Source organism: Triturus cristatus, chromosome 4_2 (assembly GCF_964204655.1).
Source record: "Triturus cristatus chromosome 4_2, aTriCri1.1, whole genome shotgun sequence".
Lineage (NCBI taxonomy): Eukaryota > Metazoa > Chordata > Amphibia > Caudata > Salamandridae > Triturus > Triturus cristatus.
In genome coordinates, this window is record NC_140586.1 from 34,846,387 (window position 1) to 34,862,139 (window position 15,753).

The window sequence follows — 15,753 nt, forward strand, 5'->3', positions numbered from 1 at the left end:
CCACTTCATGAGTGCACCAGGTAGTCTGACTTGGAGAAAACATGTTTCTGAACTGATTGAGCACCTGTCTGCAATCAGTTTGCTGCTGGGCAGTGAGGCTGCCTGCCAAGGCCACACCATCAACTGACCCATCATCAGGGTTCTGTGAGAGGAGGTCAGGGAGTGGGTCACTCTCTTCCTCCTGTCCCTCATCAGTAGCCATGAGCAAGCCCATGTCAGCCCTGTCTACATATGGCTGTAGCCTGTTGACATGGAGAACCCTGTGGGGACTCCTCGGAGTTCCTAGGTCTACTAAGTAACCTCTCCCTTCTGTTCAACAATAGTGTGGGGTCCACTCCATTTGTCTTGGAGAGCTGCTGGGGCCACAGGCTCCAACACATACACTTTCTGTCCTGGCTGGTAAACAGTCAGTACAGCCTTTTGGTCATACCAGGCTTTTTGCAGTTCCTGGCTAGCCTCAAGGTTTTTAGTTGCCTTTTTCATGTACTCAGCCATCCTGGAGCGGAGACCAAGTACATAGTCCGCTATGTCTTGCTTTGGGGGCTTGAGAGGTAACTCCCATCCTTCCTTCACCAAACACAATGGACCCCGGACAGGGTGACCAAACAAAAGTTCAAAGGCGCTGTAGCCAACCCCTTTTGTGGGACCTCCCTGTATGCAAACAAAAGGCAGGGCAAGAGAATGTCTCATCTTTGCCTGAGCTTTTCTGGGAGCCCTTTTATCATGCCCTTTAAGGTTTTGTTGAACCTTTCAACCAAACTATTGCATTGTGGGTAATAGGGTGTGGTGAACTTGTAAGTTACTCCACACTCCTTCCACTTTGCTCTTAAGTAACCAGACATAAAGTTTGTATCTCTGTCTGATACTACCTCCTTAGGAAGCGCCACTCTTGAGAAAATTCCCAACAGGGCTTTTGCCACCACAGGTGCTGTAGTGGTCCTAAGGGGAATAGCTTCTGGGTACCTGGTAGCATGATCCACTACCACCAGGATTCATCTGTGCCCAGATGCTGTTTGGGGATCCATGGGACCAACAATGTCCTTCCCCACCCTTTCAAAGGGTACCCCCACCACAGGTAGTGGTATCAGGGGGGCCTTTGTAGTGCCACCTGCTTTGCCATTGGCTTGGCAGGTTCCACAGGAGCGACTAAACTCCTTTGTGTCTTCAGACATGTGGGGCCAGTGAAAGTGAGGGACAAGTCTGTCCCAAGTCTTGTTCTGGCCCAGGTGTCCTGCTAAAGGAATATCATGGGCTAGGGTCAATAGAAAGCCCCTGAACTTCAGAGGTGTAACCAACCTCCTGGTGGCACCAGGCTTGGGGTCTCTACACTCTGAAAACAGGAGTCCATCATTCCAATACACCTTATGGGGACCACTTGCATTCCCAGCAGCCTCAGCAGCAGCTTGCTGTCTGAGGGGTTCAAGAGAGGGGCAGCTCTGCTGCTCCTGGCTCAGATCTGCCCTGGAAGGGCCCCCTGTCCCCAAGAACTCAACCTGATCAGGCTCAAGCTCCTCTGGGACAGTTCCTTCTTCAGGACTGTGATCATCTCCCTCAAGAGACTGATCCTCCTGAGTCTGGGGGAAGGCTCTGACTTAACTCTTCTGCTCCTCCTCTTGGATGGCACTTGGTTAATTGTTCCAGAATCCAAGGCTGTTCAGTTTCAGACATTTTGGCCTGTGACCTGGTCACAGCAAACACACCTGCAGGGATGCCCAGCATTTCTACATGAGTCCTGAGCTCTACTTCTGCCCAAGCTGAAGTCTCTAGATCATTGCCAAGCAAGCATTCGACTGGTAGGTTGGCACTCACCACAACCTTCTTAAGGCCAGTTACCCCTCCCCAGGAGAAGTTAACAACTGCCAGAGAATGGTCTGTTCTGACGTTGCTAGCATTGATCACTTGGTACATTTCACCAAGTATAATCTGCCCAGGATCCACAATATCTTTTGTCACCATAGTGACACTTGCTCCTGCGCCCCTGAATGCCAAAGCCTGTACTCCCATTGATTAAAGGCTGTTCCCTGTACTTGCCCAAGTTACTGGGACTCACAGAGGGGGTGTTCTGCTCGATTTTCCCGGCCTTCTTGTGAGGAACAATGATGGAATGTGACTTCAGTCTCTTATCATTCAAGTCTAAGGGTTAGAGTAGTGAATGGAGCCTATTTACTAGGCACTTCGACATGATTCTGTGCTCTTCCCCATAGATCAGGGCTTGCACACATAGCCTAGGGGATAGATTCGTTAGTATTAGGGATAGCCTGTCCTGTAGTGAGGGTATTTCATGGAGCTGTGCTGAATTCAGGCCTGGTAGGCCTCAAACGGGAGAGACTCCATCTTTCTTTCTGCTCCGGCAGCTTGGGATGCTTCTAGGTCAAATGTAATGTTTTAGTTATGAGGTGTTATTCGCTTGGAGAGAACCGGTTCAGGCCGGCCCTTATCGAAGGATTGTATTTTTCTTCATGCCGAAGACACTACATCAGGCCGGCCGGCTGGGAACGTGTCCTTGGTACGGGGAGGTACAAGAATTTGGTGGGCGGCAGGTAACAGGCCGGAATTTTCCATGAGGAAACGCACCTCTATATTAGTGAAAGTCTGAGGCAGTTAAATGTTCAGTCCGTAGGCGGCATCTAGCCGTTAGCAGTAAAGCTACTACTTATTCCAGGGAAGACAGACGCCATCTTGAAGGCGGAGAAGAACCGAGAGACAGATGCTCTCCTAGCAGAATAGCCAGAGAGGAGAGAGTAGCCGATAAGGAAGAGGTCCCAGTGACTCGGAGAAGAGTGACTTCCAGGCGAGCCGAGGCACAGACGAGAAGGGAACCTAGATGACCACTGAGTGCAGGCTACATACTACTAAGGTGATGTCGACCCTTTCTTATTAGAGTGTACAACTTAATCTTTCACTTTTCTTTGCAGGTTATGTGTTATATCGTAATGTTATGTGATTGTGTATGTAATGAGTAATAAAGTACCCAGTTTGTAGTGAACCAACATGTGCTGCGTGTTCTTGTATGAGAGGGTAGCCTATTCTTCTAGTCAGCTGCGGCTACATGAACAGATGTTAACCCTGATCAGGTAAGTGGTAACTGAATAAGGGAAAGAGGAGCCCCTCGAACCTGAGAACAGGCTATGCTCGAACTGGCAATCCTTGTGTGATCTGATGAATAGTGAGACTGATTCCCTTTTTGTATGTTATGGTGATCATAGGATGAACTGTCGTATGAGACTGCCATCTAGGTAGAGAGGTCTGGATTCGTCTAGGATCGCGAGGCCGCCACTTGTGATACTGTCGTATGGGCAGAGAGGTCTGGATTCGTATGGGATCGCGAGGCCGCCGATTGTGCTGAAACTGCCGTCTGGGTAGAGAGGTATGGATTCGTATGGGATCGCGAGGCCGCCACTTGTGATACTGTCGTATGGGCAGAGAGGTCTGGATTCGTATGGGATCGCGAGGCCGCCGATTGTGCTGAAACTGCCGTCTGGGTAGAGAGGTCTGGATTCGTATGGGATCGCGAGGCCGCCACTTGTGATACTGTCGTATGGGCAGAGAGGTCTGGATTCGTATGGGATCGCGAGGCCGCCGATTGTGCTGAGACTGCCGTCTGGGTAGAGAGGTCTGGATTCGTATGGGATCGCGAGGCCGCCACTTGTGATACTGTCGTATGGGCAGAGAGGTCTGGATTCGTATGGGATCGCGAGGCCGCCGATTGTGCTGAGACTGCCGTCTAGGTAGAGAGGTCTGGATTCGTATGGGATCGCGAGGCCGCCACTTGTGATACTGTCGTATGGGCAGAGAGGTCTGGATTCGTATGGGATCGCGAGGCCGCCACTTGTGATACTGTCGTATGGGCAGAGAGGTCTGGATCTGTATGGGATCGCGAGGCCGCCGATTATAAGAGGTCTTGGTATGTATAGTAGGAAGTCCCTGTCCTTAGGTGGTAAGATATATGTGGTTACCTATTGTAGATAGGCCCTAGGGAGAGGGAGGGGGTAACGTTCTGACTGGGTTAGTGAGGCTCTGATGAGCGGGTTCTATCTGATCCGAAAACCCAAGCAGAACATTTGGCGTCACGAACCGTTTACGAAACCTGTGTGCGTTGTGGTTGTATCGTGTTTGCTTTCGGCGCGTGCGTGGTTTCGTTTGTATATTATTTCTATATAATTGTGAGTGTAGTTTTTTGCTCTTTCTTCTTTCTTCTTTCTTCTTTCTCTTTTTCTCTTTTTCTTTCTTTTCCGAAATGTTTTCTAGAAAGTCGAAATCTACTTTTAAATTGCCCGTTGATATTCCCGGCTGGGATTCAACGCCTTATGAAGCCTTAGCCCGTGAGTGGGCTGATTCTACTGGTTTGAGTGAGAATTGGAATTCTTTTTTGGAGCTGGCGGAGCCGGCTAATGTGATTACTTGTTTACAGAAGGCGCCGGTATCTAAGGGTGATGAGCTTCCCGTTTTGGGGCGCAGAGGTTGGATTGTTCTGTCTGCGTACAGGATTCTGCATGAGAGGTTGTTGAAGTTACAGAACTTGCATAAGGATTTGGAAGCGAACTTTGTTGAGATTCAGAATGCTCATACTTTGTTGCGATGTCAAAATAAGTTGCTTGCTGATAAACTTGAGACGTACCAAACTATTGCCGAGAGGGCGGCTGTGCGAATTGCTCGTTATAAATACAAGAATCGGCGTGGTCGGGTTTCGACGCGAAAGGTGCGTCTGGTCGTGGCGAAAGCCGGACTGGATTGGAATCCTGATGAATGGGATGGTAATATCTGGAACTCGAGTGATTCTCCTTCCTCGGGTGAGGAGTCTGCCAAGCGCGAGTCCTCTCGCTCCGGCCGTGATTGTAAGTCTGCTTCTTGCGCCTCTGATGGTGCACCCCGTGATTGCGCTCGTCCTTCGAGCGGGGTCGATGCTTCTTACACTGATTGTTCCTCTACGTGTACTGGTCGAGCTCCTTGTGATGCTCGTCCCGCGGTCTCGGTGCATCCAGTTTTTCGGCGGAAGTTGCAGCAGGCTCCCGGTGCTCCGAATGGTATTGCTTTAGACTCTTTGGAGGATTTTACTCAACAAGAAATTAGTGATATTTTGCAGCGATTTCGGCAGCGAGCTGGTGAGACCTTACTCACATGGATGGTGCGCCTTTATGAACTGGGCGCTGCTGGCATTATGTTGGATGCTGGCGATTGTTTGAAGTTTTGTTCCTTGAGTTCGGATTCTACTGTACAGGATCATTTTCGTAACTTTAATGTTGATGGTCAAATTTCTTTGCTTCAATTGGCGACTGAGGGTTGTAATCAAAAATATCCTACTGAGTCTGACTGGCCTGTGAATGACAAACCGTGGTATACTTTGCGCGATGCTGCGCAACGTCTCAAAGAGGAGGTGATGAAAACGGCAATTTTTCTAAATACTGCTGACAGGCTGCTTGATGGTTTCTTGACATCTTCTGTGCGGAATCGTATTATTCGTTCTTCCCCTGTTGCTTATAAGCAGGTCATGATGACTTTATTGATTAATCAGACTGGTAACATGTTATCTGTGGTGCTGGAATCGGTACGCCAACTCGGTGAGTTGGGTGAGTGGTTTAAACCTGAACGGCAATCCCGGCCTGACACTCGTACTCCTGGTGACAATAAACTTACTAGACGTGATATGTTTTTGGGTCTTATGGCCGATGGTGTGCGGAAGGAGGACATTGACGGTGAGACTACTTCTCGTTTGTGGGAAATGTTTCGCAAACGTGGCTTGGATCGAAAGGAGGGTGCCCGGCGTGTTCGGACAACTGAGTGTGATCGTGGTTTTTCTGACGGTAGCGGTGATGACGACCGCCGTGGGCGCTCTGATCGTCGTGATGATCGACGTTATGTACGTGATTTGTCCCCCCGTCATGAGAGAGACAGGGAGAGAGAGGGGGAAAGAGAGAGGGGGAGAGATGATTATGTTAACAGCAGACGTAGAGATGATAGGGATCAATCCCCTGAGTTGAGAAGGAGAGAGGATCGACACAGATTGGCCGATCGAAACCCGCAGTACAATGCAGAGAACAGGAATCCATTTCGTAATGGAGATGGATATGAACAGGAGGTATCGATACCTGGGAAACGTGAGAGTCTTTATCCTGATTTATCCTGGTACACAGAACGCAGTAAAGATGACTAGGAAATAGGTCAAGCTCCAGTACACAGATGGGCTCACAGAGATAATAGACCCTATGTAGATATTGATATTTATTGGAGACATCGTAATGTCCAAAGGGCCCGAGCATTGGTAGATACAGGAGCGGAGGCCACTCTTATTCATGGAAAATCAAAGAAGTTTAAAGGTCAGCCTTTTACAATTACCGGATTAGGTGGAAAGGAAACTCCCGCAGTTCAAACTTTACTTGAAATGAGAATAGGTAGAATTCCTAGAAAAGAATACTCTGTATTAGTGGTACCACTCTTAGAATTCATAATTGGAATTGATATTTTGAAAGGAATGACTTTGCACTTAGATGATGGATGTTACTAATTTGGAACTAAACATTATATATCGTCCAGGCCTGTACGGGTTGGTCGTTTAAGAATGCCCCCCATAAAAGTTCCCCAGGCGACAAAAGTGGTTCGTCAGAAGCAGTATCGTATTCCAGGTGGTCATGAAGAGATTAGTACCACTATTCAGGAGTTGGTGGATGCAGGAGTTATAACCCCAGTTACTTCTGCTTGGAATAATCCTGTTTGGCCTGTACGTAAGAGTGATAATTCTTGGCGCATGACTGTTGATTATCGAGAATTGAATAGACACACACCCCCTTTGACTGTTGCAGTACCGGATGTTATTACCCTAATTGAAAGAATCCAAAAACATCCAGGTACATGGTATGCGTCCATTGATATTGCTAATGCTTTCTTTTCGATTCCGATTGCCCCTGAGTGTCAGGAACAATTCAGTTTTACGTGGAACGGGCGTCAGATGACGTTTAGAAGTCTTCCCCAGGGCTATGTGCATAGTCCTACGATATGTCACCGGCTGGTGGCAGAGCATTTGGCTGAGGTACCGGTTCATCCGCGAATTCAGATATGTCACTATATTGATGATATTTTGATCCAAGGTGAAACACAAGAGGAAGTTCAGACCCAATTGGACAGAGTCATTGAGTGCCTGCGTGAGAAAGGTTGGGAAATCAACCCGGATAAATTACAAGGTCCGTCCCAGGCTGTGAAATTTTGGGGTATTAATTGGCATGAGGGGCACCGAGAAGTGATCCCTCAGGTTAAACAGAAAATTCTTGATTTTGCAGTTCCGAGGAACAGGAAAGAAGCCCAAAGCTTCATTGGTTTGTTTGGTTTTTGGCGCCAGCATATTCCTCATTTGAGTCAAATATTGGCCCCTTTGTACCGTGTCACTCGTAAAAAGAATGCATTTGAATGGGATAAACCACAGCAAGATGCGTTCAGTCTGGCAAAAGAAGCAATTCAGCATGCTCTGGATTTATGGCCTGTATGTGATGGTGATGTGGATTTGAATGTGTCTGTACAAGGCCTTTATGCAAATTGGAGTTTGTGGCAGAAACAAGGCAAGAGTAGAGTACCGTTAGGTTTCTGGACCAAAAAGTTACCTGATGCTGGTGAGCGTTATACACCTTTTGAGAAACAGTTACTTGCATGTTATTGGGCTCTGGTGGATACCGAGCAATTGACTTTGGGACATGATATAGTTTTGCGACCTGAAATTCCTATCATGCAGTGGGTTATGAGTTCGCCGAAAACTCACCGAATTGGACACGCTCAAGAGGCGAGTGTGATTAAATGGAAATGGTATATACAAGACAGGGCACGTGTGGGACAAAAAGGAGTTGCATCTTTGCATGAGCAGGTGGCACGGGCGCCATCGACTGAGACTGAGAGTGAATGTTCCGTACCTTTAGTACAGGAGTCTCCTGTTCAGTGGGGTAGACCTTTTGATGATTTGTCCGCAGAGGACAGAACCCATGTCTGGTTTACGGATGGTTCAGCAAGGTTCATAGGGACGAAACAGCATTGGAAGGCGGTGTCCTATAATCCGATCACACAAAAATTGCTGAGTACAACTGGTGAGGGTAAGAGCAGTCAATTTGCTGAACTCTATGCTGTTTATCAAGTTCTGAAACAAGAGTTACCTGGCACATGTCATATTTTCACCGATTCTTGGTCTACTGCCAATGGACTGGCAGTTTGGTTACCGACTTGGCATTCCCATAGTTGGAAAATCCATTCAAAAGAACTGTGGGGAAAAGAATTATGGCAGGAGATTTGGGAAATGCTCCCACAGAGTACTGTTACAATCTTCCATGTGAATGCTCATACCCCGATAGACTCTCTTGACAAATTCTTTCATAACATTGCAGATGAGAAATCTAAAATTGCTGAGGCAGTGGTGGACAGGCAAGATTCTGATATTGCGGGATTGGCGAAATGGGCCCACCAGAAAGCAGGACACTTTGGAGAGAAAGCCACTAGCAGGTGGGCTGCTGATCGAGGAATTTATATTCCCCTAGATTTAATTAAAAATGTTATTCTACATTGTCCCATTTGTCAGCATATCAGGCAGAGCAAAGTGCCCCAAATTGTTAAAGGTCATTTACATCGCGGGAAATTACCCGCTCAAATTTGGCAGATTGATTACATTGGTCCACTTCCTATGAGTAGGAATTGTCAATATGTTTGCACTATTGTTGATACATACAGTGACCTGTTGGTGGCCCTTCCCTGTAAGCAAGCTACCCAATTGAATACTATTAAAACAGTGGAATTGATTATGATGTATTATGGTGTGCCATTCCAAATTCAATCTGATAATGCATCCCATTTTCGTGGAAGATTGGTACAGGAATTCTGTGTGGAAAACAATATTGAATGGGTGTTTCATATACCATATTATCCACAGGCCTCGGGTCTTGTGGAGAGGTTGAATGGCCTGCTGAAAAATCAGTTACGTAAATTAACAGATGACAAGTATAAGAATTGGCGAGACTTTTTGCCTCAAGCGCTATTGATTTTGAATAACCGTCCTTTTCTAAATGCTGAATCCCCACTTATGCATTTGTTTCCTCCGAATGTTGATGCTAAGCCCAATGAAATCAGAGAGACTGTGATGTACTGGGAAATTACTCCCGGAGCTTTGGCTCCATGTAGAGCGACCCCAGGGTCGGCAGGTTTAGACTTGCATGCCATGGATGACACCGTTATAAAAAGTAAGGATCGAGTCATCATTGAAACTGGTGTTGGTGTTCATATACCAACTGGAAATTTCGGATTAATCGCCCCTAGAACGGGGCTGGCTGTAAAAGGCATTCAGGTGCTTGGAGGAATCATTGATTGTGATTATCAGGGAGAGATTAAGGTGCTCCTGCTGAATAGCAGTGAGGTTGACTTACTGATACATCAAACTGACCGAGTGGCTCAATTGCTAATAATGCCTGTTTTCAGTGGTGAGATCACAAAAGGCACTGCCCCAACGTTGCTAACTGTACGAGGCCAGAAAGGTTTTGGCTCCACAGATAATCCTGGGGCCAGAGTTTGGGTGCAGTCGCCTAAGAATCCCCCTGAGCAAGCAGAAGTCATTGCAACCGGTCAAGACAACACCATTTTAGTTATGAGACCAGGGAAAGATAGCTGGGAAGCAGTCCCGGCTGACAAATGTTACTTACGAGAATGAATAATGCTTGTATTTGATTCTCTTTCAGATCATTCTTTGGACTGTTGCTGCAGGATGTGTCGGCGTTGGACTCCTTTTGGGCTGGTACGACGAGAGAGGAGGGATCCCATCAACCCGGGCTGAGTTGAGAACCCGAGTGTCGCGTTCCTTCGCTGCGTGGGATTCGTCGTCGAACTTTTGGATTACATTAGCCAAACAAGTGACTAAAGCCCCTCATTTCTGCTTGACACCGATGAGATCGGTGACGGACATTCTAGCGACTTGTTTAGTTGCTGTCCCTGCTTCATTGGAGACTTTGACTCATATTTTTAATATATCGAGTGCTCGCCCCAATGTTCTTCTGGGCGATTTTGCTGCCCATGAGTATTGCCCCTTGTGTACTGTACTGTCAGACCCGATACCCCCCATCCAGTCCCAAATAGTTACCTATAATATCACACAGGGTGATCTGTGTTTTTTCCTTACTTGTGATCCCAGTGCGATTTCTGAATGTATGCGTTTAAGATTGAAAGGTGCCACTTCATTCACCGCTCATGAACGAACTTTGTGCCTTCAAAGGACACCGAAAACATGTACTTCTGTTCAGAATAACATGACTTGCAAGAGTTTGGTAGTTACCCCCAGTCATTATCGCACGATGTTACTACCTGCCGGATGGCTTTTCTCATGTGGTAATACTTCCTGGCCATATAGTCCCGCAAATATTTCTGGAGGCCCTTGTGCCATTACTAGACTGAGCTTGTTAATGTTCTCATCACATCCGAATGCCAACTCTCCTGTGATTCGAGATACAGTGAGGTTACAGGAGGATTGTGACTCATCTTTGCATTTATATTCCAAGTCTGAATACCTTAGCCTGGCTATTTCAATTGTTGGTGTTCCTGCTTTGGCAGTTTATAATGCCAAATCTATTGGGAAAATGGCCTGCTGGATGGTAAAATCCATCAATCATACTTCTACAGTCCTGTCTGACATGCTATTAGACGCCCAGGGTGAACGTAGGGCTATCTTGCAAAATCGAGCGGCCATTGATTATCTTTTGCTTAAACATGGACACGATTGTTCTGCTTTTGAGGGTCTTTGTTGTTTTAACTTGTCGGATCATACAAAATCCATTCAAGCTCACATTGATAAACTACATGACTTGACAGAAGAAGTTAGAAAACACATTGACCAGGGCTGGTTTGACTGGCTCTTTAATTGGTTACCTGATTTGCATATGTTACGTCAGATATTAGGAGGTATTCTGATTACTATCGGCATTTTGATTTCTATCTGTTGCTTTATTCAGTGTATTCCTTCACTACTTCAATTCTGCACACCTGGTACTAGACATAGATCAGTTAGTCTTGTTTCATATTATTCTTCCACAGATATTAGTTCTGTTTAATGAATGTATAATAGACTGAAGTCAAGGGTGAAATGTTCTGCTCGATTTTCCCGGCCTTCTTGTGAGGAACAATGATGGAATGTGACTTCAGTCTCTTATCATTCAAGTCTAAGGGTTAGAGTAGTGAATGGAGCCTATTTACTAGGCACTTCGACTTGATTCTGTGCTCTTCCCCATAGATCAGGGCTTGCACACATAGCCTAGGGGATAGATTCGTTAGTATTAGGGATAACCTGTCCTGTAGTGAGGGTATTTCATGGAGCTGTGCTGAATTCAGGCCTGGTAGGCCTCAAACGGGAGAGACTCCATCTTTCTTTCTGCTCCGGCAGCTTGGGATGCTTCTAGGTCAAATGTAATGTTTTAGTTATGAGGTGTTATTCGCTTGGAGAGAACCGGTTCAGGCCGGCCCTTATCGAAGGATTGTATTTTTCTTCATGCCGAAGACACTACATCAGGCCGGCCGGCTGGGAACGTGTCCTTGGTACGGGGAGGTACAAGAATTTGGTGGGCGGCAGGTTACAGGCCGGAATTTTCCATGAGGAAACGCACCTCTATATTAGTGAAAGTCTGAGGCAGTTACATGTTCAGTCCGTAGGCGGCATCTAGCCGTTAGCAGTAAAGCTACTACTTATTCCAGGGAAGACAGATGCCATCTTGAAGGCGGAGAAGAACCGAGAGACAGATGCTCTCCTAGCAGAATAGCCAGAGAGGAGAGAGTAGCCGATAAGGAAGAGGTCCCAGTGACTCGGAGAAGAGTGACTTCCAGGCGAGCCGAGGCACAGACGAGAAGGGAACCTAGATGACCACTGAGTGCAGGCTACATACTACTAAGGTGATGTCGACCCTTTCTTATTAGAGTGTACAACTTAATCTTTCACTTTTCTTTGCAGGTTATGTGTTATATCGTAATGTTATGTGATTGTGTATGTAATGAGTAATAAAGTACCCAGTTTGTAGTGAACCAACATGTGCTGCGTGTTCTTGTATGAGAGGGTAGCCTATTCTTCTAGTCAGCTGCGGCTACATGAACAGATGTTAACCCTGATCAGGTAAGTGGTAACTGAATAAGGGAAAGAGGAGCCCCTCGAACCTGAGAACAGGCTATGCTCGAACTGGCAATCCTTGTGTGATCTGATGAATAGTGAGACTGATTCCCTTTTTGTATGTTATGGTGATCATAGGATGAACTGTCGTATGAGACTGCCGTCTAGGTAGAGAGGTCTGGATTCGTATAGGATCGCGAGGCCGCCACTTGTGATACTGTTGTATGGGCAGAGAGGTCTGGATTCGTAGGGGATCGCGAGGCCGCCGATTGTGCTGAGACTGCCGTCTGGGTAGAGAGGTCTGGATTCGTATGGGATCGCGAGGCCGCCACTTGTGCTGAGACTGCCGTCTGGGTAGAGAGGTCTGGATTCGTATGGGATCGCGAGGCCGCCACTTGTGATACTGTCGTATGGGCAGAGAGGTCTGGATTCGTATGGGATCGCGAGGCCGTGGATTGTGCTGAAACTGCCGTCTGGGTAGAGAGGTCTGGATTCGTATGGGATCGCGAGGCCGCCACTTGTGATACTGTCGTATGGGCAGAGAGGTCTGGATTCGTATGGGATCGCGAGGCCGCCGATTGTGCTGAGACTGCCGTCTGGGTAGAGAGGTCTGGATTCGTATGGGATCGCGAGGCCGCCACTTGTGATACTGTCGTATGAGCAGAGAGGTCTGGATTCGTATGGGATCGCGAGGCCGCCGATTGTGCTGAGACTGCCGTCTAGGTAGAGAGGTCTGGATTCGTATGGGATCGCGAGGCCGCCACTTGTGATACTGTCGTATGGGCAGAGAGGTCTGGATTCATATGGGATCGCGAGGCCGCTACCTGTGATACTGTCGTATGGGCAGAGAGGTCTGGATTCGTATGGGATCGCGAGGCCGCCACTTGTGATACTGTCGTATGGGCAGAGAGGTCTGGATCCGTATGGGATCGCGAGGCCGCCGATTATAAGAGGTCTTGGTATGTATAGTAGGAAGTCCCTGTCCTTAGGTGGTAAGATATATGTGGTTACCTATTGTAGATAGGCCCTAGGGAGAGGGAGGGGGTAACGTTCTGACTGGGTTAGTGAGGCTCTGATGAGCGGGTTCTATCTGATCCGAAAACCCAAGCAGAACAGGGGGTCATATCCATGCCCCCATCACAGACAAGAACAGCCTGAGTGGTTTCTCTGACTAGGCCAGAGCCCAACTCAGTACCCAGGGTCAACCCTACTAAACCCTTGGCTTGTGTACTCCCACCACCAATTGTAACTGCACTAGGGGGAGCAGGTGCCTTCGGGGCATTGGTGGGGGCTGGAGTATTCTCTTTGGACTTAGTGCAATCACTGGTCCAGTGTGTCTTTGCTTACAGACTTTGCACCATGGTTTCTTTTGGCCATTCCCTTTGTTAGACAGTAAATCCCCACCTGAAGAAGATTTTAGGGGCCCTTGTGAAGACTTTTGGTCTTTACCCTTCTCCCCACCCTTGTCAGAGTTCTTAGAATCTTCCTTCTTAGGGTTCTGTACCTTCTGCCTCACCCTGGCTCTGACCCATTTGTCTGCCTTCTTTCCCAATTCTTGGGGAGAGGTCAAATCAGAGTCTACCAGGTACTGGTGCAACAGCTGATTTTGACAGTTAAGAATCTGCTCCCTCATTATCAGATTGTACAATCCTGTGAAGTCACACACCTTACTGCCCAATAACCAACCTTCCAGAGCCTTAGCAGAACAGTCAACAAAGTCCACCCAGTCTTGATTGTGTGCCTTTTGGGTATCCCTGAACTTTAACCTGTATAGTTCAGTCGTTAGCCCAAACCCATCTATCGGTGCACTTTTCAAGACCTGGTAATTATAAGCATCCTCTTTTCTTACAGAGAGGAGCTTATCTCTACCTTTGTCTGCAAATGAGAGCCATAAGATTGCTGCCCACTGCCCTTGGGGGACCCTCTGTACTTTACAGGCCCTCTCCAAGGCAGTTATCCATTTGTGGATGTCATCCCCACTCTGGTAGGGAGGGACAGTCTTACTTAGGTTTCTATGGTCATAAGACCTTTCCCTATCTCTAGGAAGTTGCTGCCACCAAGGGACTCTAGTCCCTCCTTCTTCTAGCTCCGTAGAGCTCTAGGGCTTCCTTATCTAGGGCCATCTGCTGTTTTCTGAGGTGAAGCTGAGCTTGCTCATACTTCAGCAGTCTCTCTCTCCACTCCTGGGAGGTTTCCCTCCCTCTGTGAGAAGAAATAGAGGTCCCTACAGATGAGGTATACTGGACAGACCCCCTTGAGAGAGATCTATCCCTTCTAACCCTACTTTCAACTCTTCCTGGAGGGACAAAGAGGGGAACATTGTGCTCTTCCTCATCATCCTCATCCAGTGGAGCTGGGTTGTCCAGATCCTGATCATTGTCATCAGTCTGGTCAGCAGCAGAGGTTGGGCCAGGGGGATTTCCACCCCTAGGTCCACCCTCAACTGCTGCCCCACCACTCTGCCTACCCCTTCAGGCCCACTAGGCCCTGAGAGATCATCCAGCCTGAATATCTCCAAGAGATGCTGGGTGGTTGGGCTTTTGCCTGTCTTCAGCTTCCTAATAGAACACAAGGTCCTAGGCTGAGCAAAGGTAAGATCCTCATACTTCTGGGGAGAAGCCCACTGGCTTCTGGCAGTGACCCACTGGTTCCTGGCTGATTAGACATTGCTAGTGTGGTGTGGTGTATTGTACTACCTACACTAGTGTGGCCTACTAAATTCTCCTGAGTTGTAAAAAGGGTGTGCTAAGCCCTTGACACACAACTCTAAGTTCAGTAGGACTTATTGTATACTAAGCTTGATATTATAAGTACGTAAGGTACCTTTAGTGGTTTTCAGTTGATCAATTCAATTGAGATTATCTGGTAAAACTATAGCAAGCTGGAATCCCACCGCTGCCACCAATGTGAGAAGTTGGCCTGGTATATGCTGTCCACTAATTAAAGTGGGCACCTTGTACAAGTCCAAACAGCCCCTTATGGTCATAGGTTAAAGACAACCTTTATTGAAAGCTATCCTAGTGGTAGCTATGGAGAGCAGCCTTCAGGCTAAGTCTTGAAGGAATGTAAAGCAGCTTGTTTTACCAGTCTATAATCTCTTGAATGACCAAATGAAAGGACAACCACACCGGGTATATATTCAAAATATATGTATTTAAGATAAAATACACCCCTCTGGTCTCTTTATGGGGCTGGAGTTTGAAGTACTTAAGTTACAAGTCCGTGTTCAACAGTAAAAGCACAAATACACGTTTGGGCCCTAGGGGCATACCAAAACATATACCAATAAAGTGGTATAAGAACCACGACTGAACTAGACACAAGGCCTAGAGCCTTTAGAAGTGATTGGGCCCCAAGGAACCACCCAAGGTAGTGTTGTAGGGGACCCACGGGGGACGCGTGCAGTGTTAGAACACAGGCGCAAATCGCCGTTAACTTCTATGGGGAAAGTCGCGGTTGGAAAATTACAAGTTAAGGACACTTAGAGGATGACTACAAGCAAACCCTTTTGAACTTAGAGGTGTCTAGAGCACCGGAGTACTCGAGTTACCTCACCCAGGGAAGCCGGGTGCATAGGTGTCTTTTGGTGATGGGTCGCGGCGTTGTTTTCAATGGAAGCTCGCAAAGAAGTGCTGCTGCCGTGAAGAGGAGAA